This window comes from Geotrypetes seraphini, chromosome 5 (assembly GCF_902459505.1).
Source record: "Geotrypetes seraphini chromosome 5, aGeoSer1.1, whole genome shotgun sequence".
NCBI lineage: Eukaryota > Metazoa > Chordata > Amphibia > Gymnophiona > Dermophiidae > Geotrypetes > Geotrypetes seraphini.
In genome coordinates, this window is record NC_047088.1 from 197,151,739 (window position 1) to 197,167,166 (window position 15,428).

Genomic DNA, 15,428 nt, shown 5'->3' on the forward strand with positions numbered 1-15,428 from the left:
TCACCTGCGTACGTTCTGATTTAACAGAAACTTGTCTATCTTTGTCTTGAATCCCTGGAGGGTGTTTTCCCCTACAACAGCCTCTGGCAGAGCGTTCCAGTTTTCCACCACTCTCTGGGTGAAGAAGAACTTCCTTACCTTTGTACGGACTCTATCCCCTTTTAACTTTAGTGAGTGCCCTCTCGTTCTCCCTACCTTGGAGAGGGTGAACAACCTGTCTTTATCTACTAAGTCTATTCCCTTCATTGTCTTGAATGGAGCAGTAATGTTTTGTTAGCATATAAGGCTCTATAGTATGCTAGTTTCTGTATAGATAAAAGATAACCGTAGGCTAAACATTTTTCTTTCAATAAAGTTGCTTTACAAACTGTTCATCAGAGGAGCAAATTATACAAATCCTTAAAAACTGAGCAATAGGTACTCCTTGCTTTAATCTTTGAGGATGACAACTCTCATACTTCAGGTAAATTATTATTAGGGTTTTTATATACACTGTGGTTTCTAAAATATTTACACTTTTAAAGTCCAAAAAATCCAAAAACAGAATTTGAGCAGAAAATTATAAATTGGATCCAGATAATTCAGCTATGCTAGAAAAGATTGGTCATCTGCACAAGCAGACTTTCAAAGTACAAAAATATCAATAAATCTTTAAAAAGCTTTCAAATGTTGAGCCCACCTAGAAAAATACAAATCTTTTTCTTCAAAAACAGAAACATAAATTTAGCAACATTGCAGGCCATGCCTGTAGCTATGGCCACTCCATCTATCTGTTGATAAGACTTGAGGTCAAATAAATATTTTTTTCTTAATTCAGTGTATGTTAATTCTATCAAAAAATCTGTAGGAACTCTTATCCCAGGACAAGCAGGCATGATATTCTCACATGTGGGTGACGTCATCTACGGAGCCCCGATGCGGACAGCTTTTCAAGCAAACTTGATTGAAGATTTAAGTTTGCTCTGCTGCACCACGCATGCGTGCCTTCCTGCTCCACTAGAGGGCGCATCCCCTCCTCGTGGTCTCCAGTTCGATTTTTTCCACGGAGCCTAGAAGTCGTATATTTTTAGGCTCTGCCCCAAGTGCCTTCTAGAGTCACTGTGCGCCTCTTTTTTCCTGCTCATCTTCGTTTTGAGGCAACCCGGAGGCTTCTGGGTTGTCGTGGCCACGTGGGCCGCGGCCGGTTTCTTTTTCTATGTCCCGGCCTTTGACCGGTTTCAAAAAAGTGCACCCGGTGCGAGCGGCTTCTCTCCATCACAGACCCGCATCGCCGGTGCATCCTCTGCCTAGGGGCCGATCATCCAACCGATTCCTGCCCCCAGTGCGCTACTTTCTAAAACCGGGCCCTCCGTCGAAGAAAAGCCCGCATGGCGGATCTTTTCATCGCCGATCAGCCCTTTACCTCGTCCTCGAGGCCGGCCTCGGGTACCTCGGCACCATCTCGAGAATCGACCCCGAAGTCCTCGGGCACGCAGAGGTCCTCGGCTCCGGGTAAGTCCCCTCTTCCTTCATCAGGTTCCGCTCCAGCGAAGAAGCCAGCCTCGGGGACTCCGGCGGCACATGGTGAAAGTTCCATGCCTACGGCCCCGACAAAGCCCTCCAAGTCCTCTGGACGTGCCTCCACCACCCGGGAATACTCAAAATCGAGGTCGCCCTCGGTGGAGTGCACAGCGGCATCGGACATGCCCTCGATGCTGTCCGTGGCCGTTTTTCAGGACATGCTCCGGGCGATGATCTCGTCGGAGCTGTCTGCTGCACTGGCCCACCTGCAACCGGCCCCGACCTCGCATGCGCCGGACCAGCCTGAGCCTCGCGTTGAGCCCCCTCGGGGCATGATGCGCCAATCTCATCGCATCTCATCCTCTTCAGATTCCTCGCTGAGGCGATCGGGACGCTCTCCCCCCACAGACCGCCGCGGGGCAAAGCGTAGGTCTAAACAGACCGAACCCTCGAGCCGCCGGACCTCCAAGAAGGCCCAAAGCTCACCTACTCCCCGAGGCCGCTCCCCGACATCCCGTGCAGGACCGCTGAGGGTAGCGGAGTTATCACTCTCCAACCCTCGGATTCTTCTGACTCCCCCTCGGTCCGGGGCTCCGGTCCGAGGTTCCAGGCTTTCGCAGAGGGAGTCCGGGTCCAGGTCTCCGACTCGACATCGATCGGTGCCTCGCACCCCGGCGGCGTCCCCGAGGGGTTCCTCGAGGCGACGCAGGTCCTCGACCCCGGAACACTTTCGCAGTGTATCCCCAGTCTCGGAGCGCGGGTCGGAGCGTGAGCCTCGCTACTCGAGGGAAGCTTCCCCGTCCTTTTCAGCCCGGCGGAGGTCTCGCTCACCGTCCCCTCATAGGGCTCCGGGAACATCCCGCCCCTCCTTCACTCGATTTGTCCAGGACATGGGTCACGCTCTGGACTTAGACCTTCAGTCCGACTCGAGGTATTCTAAGGAGTACCTGGCGGAACTGGATTTGCCCTCTCCACCTAGAGAGTTTCTTCGCCTGCCACTGAATCCGGTGCTCCGGCAGGCATTTATCAGGAATCTGGAGACTCCCTATATGGTGACGGCTGTCCCCTCCAAAATGGAGTCTAAATACCGGACAGTGCCCTGCCCGGGGTTTGAGCACCCACAGCTCTCCCACCAATTGCTGTTGGTCGAATCTTCCTTGAAAAAGACTCACCCCTCCCGAGTCTCAGCTGCGGTCCCCCCAGGACCCTTGACAAATTCAGCAGGAGACTATACCAGAACTCTATGATGGCCTCGAGGGTGCAAAATTACACCTTCACGTTTACGTCCTACCTGAAACACCTGATTGAACTTTTGGGAGCCTTTGAAACAGACTTGCCGGCCTCCCGTCGAGGTGCATTTGGCCTGCTCCTAGAGGATTTCTCCAACCTACGCCTCCATCTATTCCATGCGGCCTATGATGGCTTCGAGCTTTCCTCCAGGGTGGCGGCCTTTGCTGTGGCCATGCGTCGCCTGGTTTGGTTGCGCCTGGTCGACATGGACCCCAACTTACAAGACCGATTGGCCAACCTCCCTTGTGTGGGCAAGGAACTTTTTGATGATACCATCGAAGCGGCTACGAAACGCCTCTCTGAGCACGAGCGCTCGTTTGCGTCCCTTGTCCAGCCTAAGCCTAAACCGCCCGCCTCCAGACCGTTCCGGGCCCTCCCGCACCGCTACCCACAAAAATCTACTCCTAGCTTCTCGCAGCCTCTGCCCCGACGTCAGCAAGCTCACCCTCGGGCTATGCCCAAGTCACAGCCACCTGCAGCCGCTAAACCGTCCCCGTCCTTTTGACGGGATACACGGATGGGGGCTGGCCCTCTCCGCCTCCTTCCCAGGCCTCCTTCCCATCGGGGGTCGCCTCAGAGCCTTTTACCCTCGTTGGGAGCAAATCACGTCGGACGCATGGGTCCTTGGCGTGATCTCATCAGGATACTCTCTCAACTTTCGGGAGATTCCTCCAGTCAGCCCTCCAAGTGTGTGCCCTCCCAATCGGGCTCAGTTGTCCCTCCTCCTCTCGGAAGATCGAGACCTGCTTCGCCTGCGGGCAGTGGAGGTGGTCCCCCCCCCGACCAACAGGGGCAAGGTTTCTACTCCCGTTACTTCCTGGTACCGAAGAAGACGGAAGACCTGTGCCCAATTCTGGACTTGAGACGCCTGAACAAATTTCTGGTGCGGGAAAAGTTTTGGATGCTTTCCCTCCCGATTTTTTACCCTCTGATCGACGAGGGCGACTGGCTCTGCTCCCTCGATCTGAAGGAGGCATACACACATATTCCAGTGCACCCTACCTGCATATGTTCTTGTTCAGCAGGAACTTGTCTAACTTTGTCTTGAATCCTTGGAGGGTGTTTTCCCCTATAACAGCCTCTGGAAGAGTGTTCCAGCTTTCTACCACTCTCTGTGTGAAGAAGAACTTCCTTACGTTTGTACGGAATCTATCCCCTTTCAACTTTAGAGTGCCCTCTTGTTCTCCCTACCTTGGAGAGGGTGAACAACCTGTCCTTATCTACTAAGTCTATCCCCTTCAGTACCTTGAATGTTTCGATCATGTCCCCTCTCAATCTCCTCTGTTCGAGGGAGAAGAGGCCCAGTTTCTCTAATCTTTCGCTTTATGGCATCTCCTCCAGCCCCTTAACCATTTTAGTTGCTCTTCTCTGGACTCTTTCGAGTAGTACCGTGTCCTTCATGTACAGTGACCAGTGCTGGACACAGTACTCCAGGTGAGGGCATACCATGGCCCGGTACAGCGGCATGATAACCTTCTCTGATCTGTTCGTGATCCCCTTCTTTATCATTCCTAGCATTCTGTTTGCCCTTTTTGCCGCCGCCGCACATTGTGTGGACGGCTTCATGGACTTGGCAATCAGAACTACCAAGTCCCTTTCCTGGGAGGTCTCTCCAAGTACTGCCCTGGACATCCTGTATTCGTGCATGAGATTTTTGTTACCGACATGCATCACTTTACACTTTGGCAGCCTGCTGTAATCACTGCAGTGTTACTACCACTCCCAGCAATGATCAAGGCTGAGGAAGAGATGCCAGAAGCCCAAGTCCAGGACGATGTTTACAATAAGAGTCGGAAGGGGGGACCTGCTGCAAAGGATGAGAGAGAACTTTTCAGATCCCTCAAGTCAATGATTGGTGGTTGCCGGTTACTAAGCTGGGCTGCTGCCAGATTTTAACTTGTAGAGGCTAGTTGCATTTGCAGCAATTATTGTACTTTTCATCCTTATCTCAGAACCATCATTGAGAAACTACACACAGGGCTTTGGTATACTGTAGGTTTGTCAATGCAGCTCGCTGATTATACATAGGGCTTTTCATTTAATTGAGGTATTGCCCAGGTATCTTACCAAATCTCTATTACAAACATCTAATCGTTAATGCTGCAAGCCAAGTTGGCAGTGCAGGTGGAAGGCTAGTAACCACCTCATGCTGACTGTGACGTGGCTTTTATCCCTTCATTCGGAAGAGAGATTCCCTTTCCTGCCTTCAATCAGAAAGTAAAGTAGGTGTCCTCAACCATAGGCACAAATGCAAAGGACTGAAAATTGCACTCAAATGCCTTATGGGCATAATAAAGACTGCTAAACAAATGATGCATGGTCTTTTCCTATAAACTGGCAGCTCAGGGCTCATTCACTTATTATGTAACACTATTTTGCATTTCCCCTCTCTGCCGAAGCTGACCCAAAAAGGCTTCCCTCCAATATCAGAGCTGATGTAAGAGGGAAGCCTTCCGGGTCAGCAGGAGATCTCAGTTGCCTCCTTCAGGGGGCTCGTTCCAGCCTTCAGCCACACAGGGACGAGTAGCAGGCAGTGGCTTTTGCACGCTGAACGTAGCTGACCTAGAAACCTTCTCTTTGACATCAGAGGGAAGGCTTGTGGATCAACTAAATGCAGCGTGTAAGAGCCACTGCCCGCGACACATCCCTGTGCGGCTGAAGGCAGGAAGGAGCAGCCAAGCTGGACAGCCCTGAAGGGAGCAAACACGTTGTAGCAAGTAAGAAGAGAGGGGACATGATCATGGGACAAAGGGAGAAACGAGGGTGGGGGAATTTGGGACAAAGGCTGGAAGGCTGGGGGGGCACAAACTCCTGACATGGAAGGAAGGGGGCATGAACTCGGGACAGAGAAGAAAGAGAGGGGGCATGAATATGGGACACAGAAGGGAGGGAAGAAGGAAGCACTAACTTGGGAGACTGGCATGAGTATGTGAGCGAAAGGGAAAGAGATGGTGGCACATGGGGAAAGGAAGAAAGAGGAAAATTGTTGGGCATAGAGGGACTTATTGAAGGGGATGCAAGTGGGAGAAATGTTGGACATAGCAATGGAGGGAGAGATGTGGCATTGTGCTGGAGAGGGGTGATAGGAGAAATGGGCATGGGGCTGGTGAGCAGTGGTGAAAAATGCTGTGCATGATCCTGGGGATGAGAGAGGGAGAAATGTTGGATGTGGCAGTAGGGGGGTGGGGTAGGAGAGACACCCTAGATCTTGATCTCTCCCCACTCCTTTTGCAGCAAGGGAGGGAATGAGAGAAAGAGAGATGGACAGTGAGAGAGAGAGAGGGAGACATGTTACCAATGGGGGTGGAGGAGAGAGGAAGAAAAGTTGGACTAATGAAGGGACAAAGAGAAAGGTTGGTTGGGGAAGGGAATGAGGTCTGGAGGAGGGGAAGTGTGCAGGAGGCAGAAAGAAATAAATATTGGATGCACAATCAGAAGGAAGTGCAACCAGAGACTCATGAAAACACCAGACAACAAAGGTAGGAAAAATGATTTTATTTTCAATTTAGTGATCGAAATGTGAAAATTATGAAAATTTATATCTGCTGTCTATGGGGTCCTTTTATTAAGGCGCGCATTTAGAGGATGACATCACTGCCATCTGCAGGTCTTCTGGTTATCTGGTGGCAGGCTACTGGCTAAGGGCTGGTAGAGTTGAGAATTCTGTAGGTACACAGAGCCTAAGGGAGAGGAGGAAAGGAGAGAGTAGGAGTGGGTAGGCGATTGCTCAAGAAATATGATATAGAGAGGAAAGATGTAAGGGCACCAGGATAGGAGGGACTAAGGATATCAGAGGACAAGGAACTTGATGAGATGCTAGATGGATGGATTGAAAAAAGGCTGCGGCGAAGAGGGCAAATAGAATGCTAGGAATGATTAAGAAGGGGATCACAAACAGATCTGAGAAGGTTATCGTGCCGCTGTACTGGGCCATGGTACGCAAAGGAATGCTGGAATACAGCACTGGTCGCTGTACATGAAAAAAGACATAGTACTACTCGAAAGGATCCAGAGAAAAGCGACAAAAATGGTTAAGGGACTGGAGGAGTTGCCGTACAATGAGAGGCTGGAGAAACTGGGCCTCTTCTCCCTTGAAAAGAGGAGACTGAGAGGTTATATGATTGAAACATTCAAGATATTGAAGAGAATTGACTTAGTAGAGAAAGAGAGATTGTTCACCCTCTCCAAGGTGAAGAGAACAAGAGGGCACTCGCTAAATTTAAAAGGGGATAGATTCCGTAAAAATGTAAGGAAGTGCTTCTTCACTCAGAGAGTGGTGGAAATCTGAAACGCTCTTCCAGAGGCTGCTATAGGGGAAAGCACCCTTCAGGGATTCAAGAAAAGGTTAAATTCCTGTTGGACCAGAACATACGCAGGTAAGGCTAGACTCAAACAGGGCACTGGTCTTTGACCTAAGGGCTGCCGCGTGAGCGGACTGCTGGGCATGATGGACCACTGGTCTGACCCAGCAGTGGCAATTCTTATGTTCTTAGGCATCCATTATATTCTATAGGCGCCTTAACATTTAGCGCATGCTAAATCAGTTAGCTCACCTTAATAAAAGGACTCCTATATTTTGCACTATATTTGTTTATTTTTCTATAGTTGTTACTGAGGAAACATTGAATATTTTAAAGTCATCTACTTGACCTCTTTGAAAAACCCCCAAATATAAATAATTAACATTTTCTGTGTACAGTGTGCTTTGCATTTTTTTAATTTTGTTGTTACCATTATGTATTAAGATTATATTGTGTGTATATGAAAAATGAATGGAAGGAATTGCATTACAATTAGTACAATTATTAGGGGGGGGTGGAGTCAGGGGAAGAGCTTGGGTGGGTCTGAGGTGGAGCCTGGACAGGTCTGGGACTGAGCTTGGGTGGGGGTACTGGGTTGATATTTGTTAGACTTAGGGGGTACTTGGCTTGAAGAAGTTAAGAAACACTGGTCTAAGCTACTCCACAAGTGTTATATAAAGAGCAATAAGCCCTTGACAACGATACCAGACATTACATCATAGTAAATCTCTCTTCTGTGTATTTTTTGCTTATAAATGTCAATCGTACAAAAATTCTTTCAATGTCTCTGTACATAAACATCCTTAATTCCAGTCTTAGCCCCATAAATACACACTTTTATCAATTCAAAATGTAAAATCCAAGAGGGAGAGTGTAGCACAGTGATTAAAGCCACAGCCTCAGAATTCTGACATTGTTCAAACGCAACCTGTGACCCTGGGCAATTCACATTCAGGGAAAAAATTCTTGAGTACCTCGATAAATTCATGTAAAATCATTCTTAACTCCCTTGGGGGAATGATATATACTAATTGTGCGTTTATTTATGGTGGGTATTAACTTTGGAACATTACAGAAAACAAAAAAAGCTCAATAACCTTTTCCAGGCTCGGATCAATACATTTCTTAACTAACACTCTTTAGTCCTCTAAAAAAGTTATCACACTTTTCGAGTTGTTAACCTACATTAGCGTCCTTTCTATCTGAAGCCTACAGACTAAACTAAACTACTGCTGCCAACCAAATATAACAAATCGTCCACTTCCCACCTACCCTACAGCGCAGTAAATCAAATAAACAATTCCTCCGCTATCGCGTTCCCACCAGCAATTTCAGCACGCAGCCGCCTCCATCCGCGCAGGCGCTTTACGACTTGTGACGTAATCCCTACCCCCTTCCCTTCGGCCCCGGCCTGTGGTTGTCAGCGAGTTGTCGCGATATCTGACGGAAGCCTGTGGGATTTGGCCTGCAGCGAGGTACAGCCCTGCAGGGTAAGTTTGTAAACAAGGAGACTAAATAAAGCGGTGGGAGACCGGTGTCTGCGCTCTCAGCCGTCCGAGACTCTGAGCGAAGCGGAATCACCAGAAGCCGGACTCATATCAAGGCACTGGCACCGCAGTATATGGTGTGGGGGCGACTGTGAATAATAATATGGCGACGCTGATGTATGTTCCCAGCCCTTATAGGCGGTACAGTTATTTTTAATGCTTTTATTTTTGTATGGCCGCGGAGTCATCATTCACCGGCCTGTTTTGTTTTTGGGTTTTTTTCTCGGATGCTGAGATGGAGCTCCTGTGAATGTCTGGATGGATTGCATTGCAGGGAGATTGGCTATTAAGGTAGAAAGGCTCTTTTCCTTGATTGTAAATATAAACCGGGGGGATTCCTGTGGGTGCGTGTGATTGAGAGAACCGGCAGCTAACGGTTGTGACCGGCGCATAACGGGAAAAGCCTGTACTTCCTGTCAGCTTGCACAGTTGTTTGGTTTCCAAGGTAGCAGCATAACCTTGCAGACTTTCCCAGTTTAACACTTTAGAGAGGAAATATACATTGTCTCCTTTAAAATGTCATCGCGATCACCTACCTTTTTGTTTGTTACTCAGCACATTCAGAACGGATTGTTTGTTAGTCTATTGAATTTCCATGAACTTTGGTTGAGTTTTGAGCATGGAATGGAACCTATGGGGTACCGAGAAAGGACTTTTTGTTAATGCCTGCTATTAGCTTTCACTGCACTGCATTTTAAAAAATTTATTTATGAAAACTAATAGGTGTTATATTTTCGTGTGGCACCTCACACCTGTTTCTAATTTGTAGCAACTCATTTTCTACGGTCTCCTTTTACGAAGGTGCACTAGTTTTTTTAGCGCACTGCTCAAGAGGAGGCAGTAGCGGCTAGCGCGCACTATTCCGTGCGTTAAAGCCCTAACGCACCTTCGTAAAAGGAGCCCTATATCTTGTGATATTTACCAGTCACATTTCAGTATGGTCTCATTAAATGAATAAGCATATTATTCTGTACAGTTATGCTGTTGATGCTATGAAATCGGTGGAAAATTACACTGTGTTACAGTAACAGTTATCAAAGAGAGAAAATGAGGGTAGGTGAAGACTATGTGGCTTATCCAGTCTGCCCACCCATAATATCTACAGTACAACTGTCAGCTCCTTTCCCTTAGAGATCCTATATGCTTATCCCATGCTTTCTTAACCAGGATTTCCTGTGAAATGTTTACCAAATAGGGGAAATTATACAGAATTGTATCAACTATAAAAGCTTTTATTGTAATATGAAAATATTGAGCCTGATCAATAGCTAAAGTAAAAACTTTTGATCTTATTTAGGGGGTCCTTTTATTACATTGTGGTAAGCACTAACATGCTTATGACAGCTTAAAAGTGTTTACTACAATAAACTTCAAAAGTGTGTGTGCCAAAAAATATTTATTTTTTGGCTAAGTGGGTATGTCTGGGGCAGAGAGTGGGCATTTATGTGCTAATCAACCACTACTGCTAATCATAATCAAAAATACCAGGACTAAGGGGTGCGATGAAGCTAATAATTAGTAGATTTAAAACAAACAGCAGTGTTCTCCCCAGAAATTTTTTCCAGCCGGGTGGCATGAAAAAGTAGCCGGGTGGGGTGGGGCGGGAAAATTGGTAGTGGAAAAAATTAAATGTATAATATTTTTATTAGTTAATTATTATTTTCCAATGCTCGATATGACTTCCTTTTTTAAGGTTTGACACTTGTGCCAGAATATTTTTACTAAATCTAAGAAGTATCCAATTCTAGAAGTGAATAATTAGATATTCACCCTTTTTCAAATGGTATAGAGGTTTAAAAAAGGGAAATGCGTTAATGAAGTCATTAGGTTCAATCTAACCATTTATTTCTGCATGAATTTAAACAACTAAAAAAAAAAAGATAAATATAGCTCATCCAGTCATACAAGAAATGGCTGTACAACACCTCTAATAATGTTTTGATCACTAGGTTCCTTCCTGAGGTCTCACTGAGGATATGAAATAGATGCTAGCCCCACTTCCAGACCTCTTCCACATAATTTATGGAGAGGTGTTACTGAGCCTTGAAGGGCACCTGTGTGATTGATCTTTATCTGCTTCTTTTTTATTTTGCTATAGTGCAAAGTAAGAGCTAGGGCAAAACAGTATAGGTAAAGATGCAGGTAATAATTAGCAATGTATTAAAAATATTTTATTTTTATTTTCTTATAATGTCATTTGAAAGCTGCTTGATGATAATACAACTTTAATTTAATTCTTTATAATGTGTGTGTCTGTGTGTTGGGGGGGGACAACACCTACGTTAACAGTAAAGTTAGAATAGGGTCATTAAATCCAGTGGTGTAACTAGTATATATGACAGCCAGTGCTAATCATTTTTTTAACAACCCCCTCCTCTATATAAAAAAAGATATTTTTAGTAATAATCCATGAGTCACACAATAAGGGTGCATCTAGGAAAAGGCAGCATCTTAAACACTGCAGTGAGCACTAGAACACCAACACACGCATTGGAAAACTAAACAAACCAGATCTTACACAGTCAATTGATCCTGTAGTCGATGCTAACAGAAAGCCATGTCCTTTTCATACACACAGAACACAGATACACCCTCGCCCAATATGGAATAATCACAAACTAAAAATAGAAATATGTAGAAACCAGATTCTTCATATAATGCAACACCACAGAAACAGTGACACATGTCCCCTAATACTGTGCAAAATATAAAGACAGTAGATGTAAATTTGAAAAAAAACTTCTACATAAGTCACCACTTTACAAATTAACAAATAGAAATAAAACAAATAATGAGAAATATGAAAATACCATTTTATTGGACTAATCCATTTTTCAATTAGCTTTCAGAGGCCAAATCTTTCTTCAAGACAATATAGTATACAGCTGTTATGGTATCCTGTCCTGATCTGAGGAAAGGGGTTTAGTCCCCCCCAAAATTGCCTTATTTCCATTTCCTATTGATAAATTTTAATCAATACAGTTACAATACTACTTGATTCTACGTAAAGCAAAAAAAATATTTTTTTTTCTACCTTTTGTCGTTTCTGCTTTAGTCATCTTCTCTTTACTCTCTTCTTTCTATTCAGCATTTGTCCTCGCTCCCTTCCATGCAACATCTGTCCTTTCTCTTTGCCCCTTCAGCCTCTACCCCTTCCATCTACTGTCCACCCTATCTCTGCCCCTTGCATCCACTGTCCACTCTTTCTGCCTTTCCCTCCAGTGTCTGCCCTCTCTCTGTTCCATATGGTATCTTCCCTCTTTCTATGTCTCTTCAGTAAACTCTATATCCTGTGCCCTTTCTCTCCTTTGTACATGATTTATTTCAGCTTCAACCCCCCTCCATTTTTTGTCTCCACCCCTCCCCTATGCTCTGGCATCTCTCTCTTCTCCTTTTCTTCCTTCCTTCCCACTCCACCCCATGGTCTGACATCTCTATCTCCTTCCCTTCTCTCCCCCTCTCTCCAGTATCTGCCTCTCTCTTTCTCTCCATTTTTCTTCTGTGAGGAGATCATGTTGATCTTGAACACTGAATAATTCTTCCATATTCCCCATATCACTGTACTGTAGTCTGGTCCAGCAGACTGCTTTGGCACTATTACATGGGTAATAGTAAATTCATTATGCATCAGCTTTCCACACAGAATGCCACAAGTCTCTATTTCTTGTGCTGTGTTTACATCTGCCAGCAGCAGAAACTTGTGAGACAGATCCCTTGGCAATACTACACTTCGGAGCCCTTTGACCATCTAATTCTGTATGGCTGCAGGCTTTAAAGCTCTGTTTACTGGAGGAGACTGTCCAGCATACATAGTTGCATCACTCTTAAGGATCTAATCAGAGATTACATTAGGCAAGGTGGTATTTTTAGGCATGGAAAAACAGGACATGTTCTCCTCAATCTGCTCAGATGCCCTTTAATGTTCGTCTGATCTCGGGCTAAATCTTGCCTCCTGAGCTAATCTTCAAAGGAGGGCGGAGTGAGAGCCATATCAGCAGTGAGATCTGTTTTGGGCCGCATGTTGTGCAGGGCTGGACTAAGGCAAGTTGTAAGCTTCCTTCCATCGCTGACCTATCTTCCATAAGTTAGCAACGGAAGGAAGCTTACAACTCGCTGCTCTTGCTTGCTTCGGGCCTTCCTCGTTGCCGGGTCCTGCCTTTACGGAAACAGAAAGTAGGCAGGACCCGGCAGCGAGGAAAGCCCGAAGCAAGCAAGAGCAAGTTGTAAGCTAACCTGTCTCCTATAGCAAACCCATGCTCCAGGGCGTGTGCATGCCGACTTCCCTTCTCTTCCCCCCTCGGGACGTGACTTCCAGTTTCGGAGGGAAGCGGCATGCACTTTAGAGCCCCGGAGCATGGATTCAAGTCGCTTGCTGGCGTTAAAAACTAAAAAAAAAAAAAAAAGTCAGGCTCCTGCGATTCAGCCCGGTAAATCTCCAAGCCGGTGAGAAGGTTTGTTTTTTGTTTTTTTTTTAATGTTGAGCAGAAGGCGGCAGCAGCAGCAGGATTGCGATCGAGATTACAGCTGGGCGCTCATCTAAATTAGCTGGGCAGAGCGCCCGGCTGAAAGGCCCTGGGGAGAACACTGAACTGGAGAAAATAATGTGCAATTAAACTCTAGAATTCGTTGGTGGAGAATGTGGTGCAATCAGTTAGCTTAGCAGAGTTTAAAAAAAAGGTTTGGATAGTTTCCTAAAACAAAAGTCCATAGTCCAGTGTCTCGCAAACTGTATGCTGTGGCACAGTGGTGTGCCACAAAGAGATTCCAGTGTGTCACAAGACATTCCAGAATTTATTTTTAAAATTCCCTTCATAAGAAATAATTCATAAAATACACATACACTAGAATAGATGACATCTGTGTTATACATGCAAGAGTCTGTTCCTACCGTGCCTCTTCTCTCTGTCCCTCAGCATACCTCTGTATATGTTCACCAGCATGAGAAGCATTATCCACCTATTGCTTTCAGCAGTCTCGGCTCCCTTCTGACATCACTTCCTGTCAAAGGACCAGGATATATGACCTCAGAAGAGAGCCGAGGGTGGTGCGAGCACCAGATGGAAGATGCTGTTCACACCAGTGAACATTTATAGAGGTATGATTTCAGTTACAATATGCTGCGAAGAATATTTGCTCCGTTTAGTGTGCCGGAGTTAAAAAAAAGTTTGTGAGACAGTGCCATAGGCCAGGGGTGTCAAAGTCCCTCCTCGAGGGCCGCAATCCAGTCGGGTTTTCAGGATTTCCCCAATGAATATGCATGAGATCTATTTGCATGCACTGCTTTCATTGTATGCAAATAGATCTCATGCATATTCATTGGGGAAATCCTGAAAACCCGACTGGATTGCGGCCCTCGAGGACCGACTTTGACAACTGTGCCATAGGCTATTATAGAGATGGTTTGGGGAAATCCACTGCTTATTCCTAGGATAAGCAATACGAGCGGAAACTTCAATAAAGCAGTTTAAAGTAAAACTCAAAACATTTTTATTTGAGGATGCTTTCGGATAAAATTGTCCTTTTTAGGACTAAACCAACAACAGTCCCGTTCCCCACCTATCGTTTAATCCCTAAGTGTGTTTTATTTTAATTACTGTAATTCAACCCTACTTTCCAAATTGTGTGTAGTCAGTATATGCGTCCTATGTTAAAAGTCTACTAACCTAGTACAGTATTGTATCATAACTTTTTTAACACTAAATTTGGTTTGTGTTTTATTTAAAGTTTTCTTTTATCAAGGCTGTACACCGCTTAGAAATTTGAATTGGCGATATAAAAAATGTTTTAATAAACTTGAAACTAAAATCTGTTTGACTGCTTGGTATCTAGCTAGGTACTTGTGGCCTGGGTTGGCCACTGTTGGAAACAGGATACTGGGCTTGATGGACCTTTGGCAATTCTTATGTTCTTATAATTTCTATAGCGCTACTTGATGTATGTAGTACTATACATGTTATATGTAGGCATTTTCTCTGTCCCTAGTGGGCTCACAATCTAAGTTGGGGGGGTTGTACCTGGGAGGGGTTAGGTGATTTGCCCAGTGTCACAAGGAGCTGCATTGCAATTGAACCCGGTTCACTAGGATGGATCAAAGCACGCTGCACTAACCATTATTTATTTATTTATTCATTCATTCATTTTTCTATACTATTCTCCCAGGAGAGCTCAGAACGGTTTACATGAATTTATTCAGGTACTCAAACATTTTTCCCTGGTGAGCTTCCAATCTATTTAATGTACCTGGAGCAATGGGAGGATTCGGTGACTTGCCCAGAATCATAAGGAGCAGCGTGGGTTTGAACCCACAAACCCAGTTTGCTGAGGCTGTAGCTTTAACCACCGCGCCACACTCCTCTTCACTCCGCTCTACTCCTTTGGCTGTTGTGCACACTTCTTTGTAACTGGATTTAATAGCTAATGGCTTTATTACAATTGGCTTTAATTGAACTGTAAATTGACATCTCTGCAATTCTTTGCACAAAGGTTTTTTGTGTGTATCTGCTAAACTCCTCTGTGTTGGAAGGCCATAACCAATCTATACATCAGAGCCCCAATCCCAGGAGTGCAGAAATGTGTGCACGGAACCTGTGCTATGTTGTACAATAAGCAGGGTAGCCATAATGGAATATGGATATGGGAGATTTTCATATACTTATCTACAACATATGTAGTTTCTCTCTTACATATATTTTGTAGAAATCCTGAAAATAAGACTGAGTAAATGCTTCTCCAGGACAGTATTGAGAAAGGATGATCTATAAGGAGAAAGATGTACAGAAAGGATCAGGTA

General features: G+C 45.3%; 1 protein-coding gene across 8 annotated transcripts in view; it reads left to right on the forward strand.

The window, feature by feature from the left end:
• Positions 1-8,497: 8,497 nt before the first annotated feature.
• Positions 8,498-15,428, forward strand: part of ATF2 (activating transcription factor 2) — a 185,134-nt gene continuing 178,203 nt past the window's right edge. For 5 of the 8 annotated variants that reach the window (XR_004539519.1, XM_033945191.1, XM_033945184.1 and 2 more), the window contains exon 1: positions 8,588-8,929. The gene's annotated coding sequence lies outside the window, so the exon portion shown is untranslated. The other 3 variants (XM_033945185.1, XM_033945189.1, XM_033945186.1) reach the window with 3 other exon arrangements.